Source organism: Terrapene carolina, unplaced genomic scaffold (genome assembly GCF_002925995.2).
Source record: "Terrapene carolina triunguis isolate 2854851 unplaced genomic scaffold, T_m_triunguis-2.0 Scaffold96, whole genome shotgun sequence".
In the NCBI taxonomy this organism is placed as follows: Eukaryota; Metazoa; Chordata; order Testudines; family Emydidae; genus Terrapene; species Terrapene triunguis.
In genome coordinates this window covers 49,604,396-49,614,981 of record NW_020664447.1, presented here as the reverse complement: position 1 = coordinate 49,614,981, position 10,586 = coordinate 49,604,396, and positions in this window count along the sequence as shown.

Below are 10,586 nucleotides of genomic sequence, written 5' to 3'. Positions count from 1 at the left end.
TACAGAAAGGTACAGCTTTGTGTGAGGTAGATACAGAAAGGTACAGCTTTGGGGAAGGGAAAGGTTTTTAAAATCTCTAAACAAAATATATAATTGTGTGGTGTCAATCAAACCGTCGTATCACACAGCCATATGAGCATATGTCTTTGTATTTCTTTCCTTGGGACCCATCAGAGGGCGGCTGACCCCTTTAAAATAAGTGAATCCAGCTGCCTCAATGACCAATCAGGTGCTCTGAGGTTGGCTTTAATGAGGGGCAAGGAGACACCTGACTCAGAGGATTAGTAGGGAGATGTATACAGGAAAAGGGGGAAGCTACAGATGGGCAACATAGGCAAGGGGCTGAGGGTTGAGCTTGGGGACAGGCTCTGTGGAAAGCTGAATCCTGAGACAGGACCAGAAAGAGAACAGCAGGAAGCTGCTTGAAAACCCTTCACGAAAGAGGATAGGCCCAGAGAAGGCAGATATTTAAATAACAACAAAAGACTAGGCCGATCCTGTGATCGGTGGATATTACCAGTTGGCTGTTGGGGGAAAATTGAGGCTTACGCCAAGGAAAAGTTGATGGAATGCCTGAAGAAGCAAGTGTGGAAAAGTAGGGATTGACCAAGCTTTAAGGATTACGGGCAGAATTATCTGTAATGTTAACAAACGAGCAATGGGGTAATGAAATACAGGGCTGGCTTCAGGGTTTTGGCCGCCCCAAGCAGCCCAAAAAAAAAAGCCGTGATCGCGATCTGCAGCGGCAATTCGGCGGGAGGTCCTTCGCTCCAAGCGGGAGTAAGGGACCATCCACTGAATTGCCGCCAAATACCTGGACATGCTGCCCCTCTCCGGAGCGGCCGCCCCAAGCACCTGCTTGCCATGCTGGTGCCTGGAGCCGGCCCTGATGAAATTCAAAAAAGTGTCAGTGAGTAATAGAAAAATGAAAGAGAGGCACAGCTGTGACTGGGCTAGTGTCCATATTCAGCCTGCAGAGGGCGTGTGTGAATGACCACAGCCTACAATGGGACCTTATACTTAAATGTATTTGCATCTTTTCTCACTGTAAACCCAAAGTATCTGATGTAAGGATCAAATCTTCAAGGTAGTGGCTTAGAAATTGTAACAAAACCATTTTAATAGATTTCAAGCTCTCCTTAAAAGGGGTAATTTGTCTTCCCTTTGTGTTTTCCAATTCTTTTCTGCCGTTTTCTCTTTTGTTGCTCTGCTCTATTTCTCTTTCTCTTTCTCCACCCAAACCATTAAATCCATCCTCCCTTCACAAGTTTATTTATTCTAAAATCCCATGTCTAAATCTCGTATTTTGCTTTGCTCTTCTTTTCTTAGCCTTGCTCCTGTGAGTAACTCCCCCAACCTTTTTGTTTGGTTCTGAACCAGTTCTCTCTCTTTCTGCCCCTCCCCTTAGCTACTTGCTGGAAGCCAATTTGATATCTGGAAAATATTCATTAATGTTCCAAGGAGAAACAAAATGTCTAGTCAGCTAAAACAGCATCCTGTAGGGAGCATCCTTGTTTTCAAAATAATATGTGGCTTCTTCCACCTGCCTCTTCTGCTGGTCTTGCCCTCTTAAAAAAAATTAAATTAGAGAGCTGTGTTGAGCTGTTTTTTCACAATGCCAGAAGTTTGAATTTGTTTATGTAGCTGATATAATTAGGCAGACAGGAGAATATTTTCCCCCTGTGGTATCTGTGTCTCTAGTTTCTAGCAATATATTTTAACTTCTTGTGGAGCTCCTGCTGCCCACAGATGGGGGAAAGTTTTATCCCTGGTAAGAGAATGCTACACAGAAAAGTAATTGGAAAAAAAATGTGGGGGTGGTGGGTAGCGGCGGCGGGGCTCTGGCAGCTATTTAAAGGGCCCAGGGCAGTAGAGGCAGCGGGAGCCCCAGCCCTTTAAATAGCCCCCAGAGTCTTGGAGTAGCGGCCGGCTGCCGCTGCTACCCCAGGGCTCCGGTAGGCTCCAGCGGCTATTTAAAGGGCCCAAGGCAGGGGAGCCCCAGGCCCTTTAAATACCCACTGGAGCCCCGCTGCTGGAGCCCTGGGGTAGCAGCAGCAGCCGAGGGCTCCGGCAGTGGTTTAAAGGGCCTGGGGCGGTAGCAGTGCCGGAGCCCTGGGCCCTTTAAACTGCTGCCGGAGCCCTCGGCGGGGGAGGGCACTTACTGGTACAGGGTGGGCTGGGGCTGGCTCTGACCCCCCCATACCCGCCCCTTGCGCCTGAGGCCCCGCCCCTTCCGGGGGCCAGAGCTGGCCCCAACCCAGCCCCGTGCCAGTAAGTCCCTATTTCTACTTTCACCCCTGCCACCATGTGACTCACTCTGTAGCCAAAAAGAGAAACAGTTTTGAATAGGCAAATTAATATGATCATGGCTAGGTTTGTGATGAACTGTGATAACTGCTATTGACTGGCTAGAAATTGCATATACACAGACAGTAACATCCTATTATTTTAGTTACTCTGCTCCTTCCCTCCTGCTTGTTTCATCCATCTGTTATGTCTTGTCTTTTCGATCATAAGCTCTTTGGGGCAGGGATTGTCATTTAGTGTATTTTTGCACAGTAACTAGACTAATAAGACTCTGAACTGGATAGGTATAAAGGGATTGCTTCACAGAAAAACTGTAACATGGTTGTCTTCAATTCTAGAGCCAGGAAAGGCCAAGAATTCTGAAATACTGGTGGGAAAGCCATGAAAGTGAGACTCTTAGCAAGGGAGACTGGGAGGATACAGAGAGGCAGTCAGAGAAGGGTTCTAAATGGAAAATGAAACTGCAGATGTATACTGCATGGATGGACAAAGTTCACCATTGTGCATTTCAAAGGAACAACAAAATTATAGAGTAGCTGCTCAACTCTCTGGTCATATTAGCAATATTCAATATTAGAGCCGTTGGAAAAGCAGGATTTTCTTTTAAGGAAAAATTGAGCACTTAAAAATTATTTTCCATCCAAATTTGAACAAAATGTCAAAAAAAAAGTTCACCAAATAGAAAATTCTGAGAAGTTTCAAATCAGAAATCTCAAAATGGAAGATTTCCACATATTTGACCAAATGCTTCAACGTGTCAAAATGAAATTTTTCTATTTAAATTGACACTTCAAAACAATTTTTAAATTTTAAGTCTATTTGAATTTTTATACTTTATTTCTTCTCATGAAAAAAAGTTAAAAAACAATTCAAAACTGACACTTTCCTGTGGAAAATTACGATTTTGACAAAACTATATTCTCCAGTGAGAATTTTTCATTCAGAAATCTTTGATGTCCTTTATTAAATATAACAAGTCTTTGGGAAGTTTTAAGATACACATACCCAAAATATGGGGGTCATTTGTTAAAATGTTACCATTGTGATAGATGATGGCGTATTATCCACTACACCAGGGGTTCCCAAACTTGGTTCGTGGCTTGTTCAGGGTAAGCCCCTGTAGGCCGTGAGATGCTTTCTTTACCTGAGTGTCCGCAGGTACGGCCGCTCGCAGCTCCCAATGGCCACGGTTTGCTGTTCCCGGCCAATGGGAGCTGCAGGAAGCACCTCCATTCACTCCTTGTGGGTTTAAAATAGAATGCTATCTGAAGGCATCCCATCTCCTTTTACTGTAAATTAGGACTATGGGAGGATGAAGTGCTCTAAATTTTAGTCCACGGAGATGTGTGTATGCGTGTACACGCCACTTCTTTTCACCCATGTGCTCTATTCTTGTCCTGATTTTCCATACTGTTTCCAGCCAAAAGGACACACAAACCTTTCTTGCAATACTTCTGCATAGCACAGCAAAAAAATAATAAATATTCCATGTCCACTCAGTAATAAGCCTTGCGTTCATTTCTATTGTTGTTTCCACATGCCATTCTTCAGTATTTCAGACAAGCTGAAAAGCGGTCTGTTAAATGTCGTAACACACTCAAACCTCTTGACAGCTACTATTCTTCACTGAGACCGTGAACAATTGCAGAGCTGCCAGCATCTGTCTGGAAATAATAGCTGTACGTACTGGATCATTTGTAAGACCGATGGCTGAGGCAGGTACCATTTATCTGCCAGCCACAGTTTCATAACTCCTAGCATCCTTTCATGAGGACAGCATTACAGAAGTATTAGGCATCACTAATTCTCATGACTCATTAGGTAAATATTAGATTAAAAACCTCCCTTCTTCCCAATTCTCCCTCCTATAAAGCAAACTCTTCATTAGCACAAGCAGTAAAAAAGAGAGAGAGAGAGAGAGAGAAGGCTGAGAATGTGTGCTTTTGTTATTCACTGTCTGTTTGCTCCATTTTCATGTGTCCAGTTAACCAATTTGAAAATATATTTGGCTGTTTGGGCCATCAGGTTGGCTGGCCCATTGGCTTTTAATTTTTGAAATCCAAATCTAGCTCTACCCAGACTGATTTATGATTTGTTACCTTAGAGATCTGTGGTGCCATTTTGACACAGCCCAGTGGGGGCAAAGGACAAAGAGAGCTCACCCGCCCCAGAGGAAACTGGAAGAAATTATGCCTTCCATTGTTAGGCCCTTTCAGAGGGTGCAGCACGTATCCCGGTGTGGCTAGCCAGCTCTACTGGTTGCTTCTGACTGTTAAGATTCTGAATGGTCCCACTGTGGTACAGCATAAGTTTTCTGGCCTTCAGGTTTTTGTAATGGAACATTATTAGTGACACAGTTTGTGTAATTGAGTTGTGTAAGTCAGAACAAGCTACTATTTTGTTTATGCAGTTTCACTTGTTTTTACTCTAGGGTGCAAATCCCATCCCCAACACCCATTTTGAGTAGCTGGGTGGGGTACTAGGAGATCTGTTGTGGAAAAGGCACCCTGAAAGCCATGGAGAAGTGAGGATCCTCCCAACTAGTGCAAACCCTCTGTGCTGGTGGTAGAAACAGACACTCTATGGCAGTGTTTTTCAAAGTTCAGGTTGTGACCCAGTACTGGGTTGCGGCATGTCAGGCAGGCACTGGGTCTCTCTGGTCAGCACCACTGACTGGGACATTAAAAGTCCCATCAGCGGTGCTGCCCAGCTAAGGCAGGCTAGTGCCTACCTGTCTCAACACCGCACTGTGCCCCGGAAGTGGTCAGCAGCAGGTCCAGTTTCTAGGCAGGGGGGCTACAGGGCTCCACGCGCTGCTCCCGCCTCAGGCATCGGCTCTATACTCACATTTGCCAGGAACCAATTGGGGGAGGGGGGTGCGGTACCTGCGGGTGAGAGTCGCATGAAGCTGCTTGCGCACCTCCACCTAGGAGCCGGACCTGCTGCTGGCCACTTCTGGGGCGCAGCGCGATCCGCAGTACCAGGACAGGTGAGAAGCCTGCCTCTGCACCCCGGCTGCACTGCTGACCAGCAGCCATCGGTGGTAAGTCCATGCCCCAATCCCCTGTCCCAGCCCTAAGCACCCCCCAAAACTGGAACCCCTTCCTGCACCCAGAACCCCTCATTCTTGGCCCCACCCCCGCAGACCTCACCCCCACACCCCAACCTTCTGCCCCAGGTCTGAGCCACTCCCACACCCCAAATCACTCATTCCCAGCTCCATTGGGTCACGAGCATCAACAATTTTCTTCAGCTGGGTCCCCAGAAAAAAAGTTTGAAAACCACTGATGAATGGTGTAATGGATCTGTCAACACCACTGCAGTTCTTCACCCCAATCCCTGTCCCCTGCCACATGCTCCTATACAGGGAGCACCTGTGGAGCTGGAAACTACATCACAGTGCTCTCTTCCCCAAACCTTGCCCATTCTTTGTGTAAAGGGCAGGTCCGCTACCTGCACAGAAATAGACTCCACAATTCAGCCAACTTTCCTGTTTGCAGTGTCTTTCCATAATTCTTGGACACTGTTCATTGTAGAGCACCAGGTAATGGCTTTTAATAGATCTGAAGGTGATTATCAGGGTATGAGCCAAGGAAGAATAACACTGGTCTACAATTTTTGAGAAGTCGTCTGCTTCAGAGATAAAATGTGCTATTTATTATGTATTTTGATATGCTGAATTCAAATATGACAAAACAACTGATTGGCTACTGTTTCTAAGATATTTAAGTTTTTACACTTTATGTCTATGTATATTGTGTAGATAGTAGAGTTTTAATCATAAATTGTAAACCTAGGTCTTTTCATGTGTTTATGGTTGCTTTACATGATAATATTTCACCTGTCCTGTTTATGTAACACTTTAAAAATCAGCAAAAGGGTTATATAAATGAAATTTATTATGAAACAAAAGGCAAAAAACTATTCTGTACATAGTTTAGTCCTATTCAGTGTCTACTCGGCGCTTCTTGGCTTGTCTCTTGTATTCATTAAATGGAGCATCTCTTGTCACTGTCCAGCAATAATCCTGATCTCCAATTTTGCAGCCAAAATAAAGGTGATAGGCTTTCTTAACCATAGTGGCTATACTGCGCTTTTGTGATGCAAAAGTCACTTCACCACAAACATAGCAGAAGTTATCTGTACTGTTCACACAAGTACGAGGCATCTCTGCTCACTTTGGCTTAACAGAAATGTGTCCCTTTGCAAAATCAAACACTGACAAATAAGAGAGCATGACACTGTATGATTTCTAGAGCTGATATAGGACAATTTGTTCAGCAGAGTGATGTAAGCTTCATTATGATTGCATCATCCATGACTTCTAGGAATAACATGATGCAATTCATATCATGTATGACGCAATACCGGCTTCAGATTGCATCATTCATTGTTTTGCCTAAAAAGCAAGTACTGTCCAAACCCAGTCATAGATTTATTCATAGATCCAGTCAAAGATGTATTTTAGTCATTTCTGGTTTAAATTGAGATCCCTTCCCTTTATAACTCACTTATCCTCCGCCATTCCCAAGTCAAGGGTCGTATATACTGACCCAATAGCATATCTTGAAAACTAGAACCAATCAACAATTTTAAGCATCATTTTCGTTCTCAGTGACCCAGAATTAGTAAAGTTTGGCTACATTTATTTCAGAAGCATTTTGGCTGTAGAGCAGTGTAATGAGCAGATTTGAACTGCAAGGGTTTACTTGGAAATGAAGGTAGTGGTTCAATAAACACTTCTCATCAGAAGCAGTTCATTAAACTATCAGATTACACTGCAAGAACTACAACTAACAGAAAACCAGTAATGACAATGTACTTGTACATCCCTGGAATGTCAAGAAATCAATGATTTAACTATCACCCACAGAAGGAGCCATGTTCCCTTATAGTATCAGAATGTCACCCAAGCCAGGGTGCTTATGTGCTAGCAAATAAAAGTCAGGACAATCTTTACCTCTTCTATAATTGGATTTTGATGTCAGCTTGTAAAACTCTTCACATTTTGCATGCTTTTGAATGCAATATCTGGCAGTAAAGTAAATGTACAGTAGAGTTTGGACTGAGCTGATATCTGGTGGTGCAGTGTACTGGCACTTCTTTCATGCTGCCACCTTGTTCTCCAAAATGTAAGCTTTCATTTAGGAAAAGGTTGGCCACTGAGATGTTAGAGTTAAAAAAAAAAAAAAAAAAAAAAAAGACGGTTGGGGCAAACGTCAAACTCTCCAACTTAGAGATCCAGTGACTAGCATATCTCTTGAATCATGAGGTCTCTCTGAAGATGATTGAGGCTACCAATTCTAACATCAGACTCCCAGCTAATTAATTATGTGTATTGGCATAATGCCCAAAGACCCCAACCCCATTTTGCTAGCACTGTGCAAACATAACAAAAAAGGTGTCTCCAGCTCCTAAAAAGCTTACAATCTAATCATAAAATGAGAGAGTAGGTGAGTACAACGGGGGAGCACAAGGGAACAGTGAGATAATTATGAGTGTAATACGCTGTGACCACAGTTTACCAACTGTCTTGACATTGTCAAATGTCTTAATCATGTCTTATGTTGGCCAGCTCCCTGCATACCTCAGTAGGAAAGTGAAGACCATTACAGATAAATTTGTTGTTGCAAAGAATAAGAATTCAAACTGAAAGTGTTCTTAATTGTGTCTTAAAAGTGAAAGGCTAATACTATCCAAAGAGACAATCTCTTGTTTCCATAGTGAACCACTGTTGTCATTCCACCTCATAGCCCCATCAGAAACATGTATTTTATAGAGTCAAATACATGGGTTCCATTTTATAGATCTTTAGAACAATCAGCTGTAAAGAATCAACCTATCAATCTAATCTATTCTCTTTGACCACACGTACTTTATGAAGTGAAAGGACTGTGGTCCAAGAATAGTTTCTGCATCCCTGAAAATGGTTCGTCTATTTCTTCTTGCATGTATGCTCTATGGATCATACCACCAATTTTGTTGTGGCATGAACATTGCCATACAATTTGACTGGCAATGTATCTTTCTAAAGACTCAGTTCTTGTAGATTATTGTCTCTAGGATAGCACAGGAGGAAACAAAGCAAATTTTCAGTCACTTCTTGTATCAGTCATTGCTATCAAATAACAAGGGATTTGATTAGGAATATTAGGATTCCAGAGTTGTGAGTAGGCCAATGAACTCATTAAGCTCCTGTGACAGTAGAAAGGGGGAGGAAAGGGTGTATCCTTACAATATTCACTCTCTTCAATCCAGCAGTCTCTTCTCTCACAAGAAAATACTGATGTATTGATCCAGTCTTCTTCCTTAACCTTTTCAATTATCACAAATAAAACCTTTTGCTGTTAATCCTTTCATTAGCAAAAGTCTGCAAGGCAATGTCACTTCATGTTCAGAAAGAGATAAAGGAATTCCTTGGAAATCTTCTTAATTGTGACCAAAGAGAGAGCCTGAGCCCTCTGTTAATTAGATTTAAGCTTTTAACATGAGAGGAGTGACTGCTTTTACATGTTTCTTCAGCGTAGGTGGGTAAGTCATGGAAACCTAGTTTGCTCTTGCTCAAATAGTGTACTTTTCATGTTATACCCTCTAGAAATGCCAGATAGTGAGTATAGACCAAATCAAAACTCTGGCTTCAGATAGCACCAAACTTTCCAGAGAGAGTGGGGATTTGAAATCCAAACCAGGTGCTAGATCTGGGTTTGCAAATGGACCCTATATTTATATTGTCCGGAACCAAATCTTAAATCCAAACATCCATAATGTTAATGTGTATCTGGGCCAAATCTCAATTGTGTGTCTTGCACACATCTCTAGTAATGTAATTCCCAGCATGGATGTTACCTTCTTCCTTAACTAAATTCTTATTTGACCAACACAGATACCTCATTACTTGAAAAACCCCACAGCAAAGGAACATTAAGATGAAATTCAGAAAAGGGGAAGGGGATTGATAATTTAGACCAGGGGTCAGCAACCTTTCAGAAGTGGGGTGCCAAGTCTTCATGTATTCACTCTAATTTAAGGTTTCACGTGCCAGTAATACATTTTAACATTTTTAGAAGGTCTCTTTCTATAAGTCTATAATATATAACTAAACTATTGTTGTATGTAAAGTAAATAAGGTTTTTAAAATGTTTAAGAAGCTTCATTTAAAATTAAATTAAAATGCAGAGCCCCCGGACCGGTGGCCAGGACCTGGGCAGTGTGAGTGCCACTGAAAATCAGCTTGCATGCCGCCTTTGGCACGCGTGCCCTAGGTTGCCTACCCCTGATTTAGACTATTTAATCTGCAGTGTCTAAATGTTCATGGTTAAGTAAATGTTGTGGTTTGGTTGAAGGGCATCCACAAGTAATAGGATGGGAGCCATTTGGTTTGTCTCCTACATTTGAAAGTTGCTTATGCATTTTGTATGATCACTCTGTTATGCTTTTATCAGTAGTAGTTATTATGAGCCAGACATACGTCTAGAATAAGATACTTCAGCATACATGGTTTTAATAAATTAATTGCTGCCTTATTGTTTTCCATTATATTCTAACATATTTTCGTGTTAGACTCTATTACATTCAAGTCATGTTTAGTTTAAGGAGGCAGTACAACTTCATTCTGATGGCTATTTTAAGTCATAATTTCTGTAAAATAGTTTTTCAAGGCTCAGGAAAGTGGTGGAAGCTTCTTCCCAGGAGATATTTAAAATTAGATGAGATAAAGTACTAGAAAATACACCATAGGGAAACATTCTGGGTTGATCAGGGATTAACAAAATGACTTAATAGGCCTCTTCTATCTTTAATTTATATAATTAAACCCTTCAATTTCCATCAGGCTTTGAGTTATGTTTCAAGAGGGGACTGTGAATGGATGGCATCCCCACACCAAGCAACACACACAGTCAAAAAATATATATCACCCACACCTGGGGTCTTGTTTATTAGCAAGAAGCTGACAAACTAGTCCTATGAAATCTGTCTAAAGGGCTTGTCTACATGTACAGCGCTGCAACAGTGCAGCTGTACTGATGAAGTTGCACTGCTGCGTGCAGCTGGTGAAGATGCTCTATGTTGTCAAGAGAAAACTCTCCTGTCGACTTAATAAAACCACTTCAGTGAATGGCAGAAACTAAGTTGGTGTAAGAAGCTTTCCCACTGACACAGTGCTGTGCACACTGGTGCTTATGTCGATTGAACTTGTCGCTCAAGGGGGTGCTTTATTCACATCCCTGAGAGAGTTATGTTTGCTGGCATAAGTTGTATTGTAGACATAAACCTTCTCT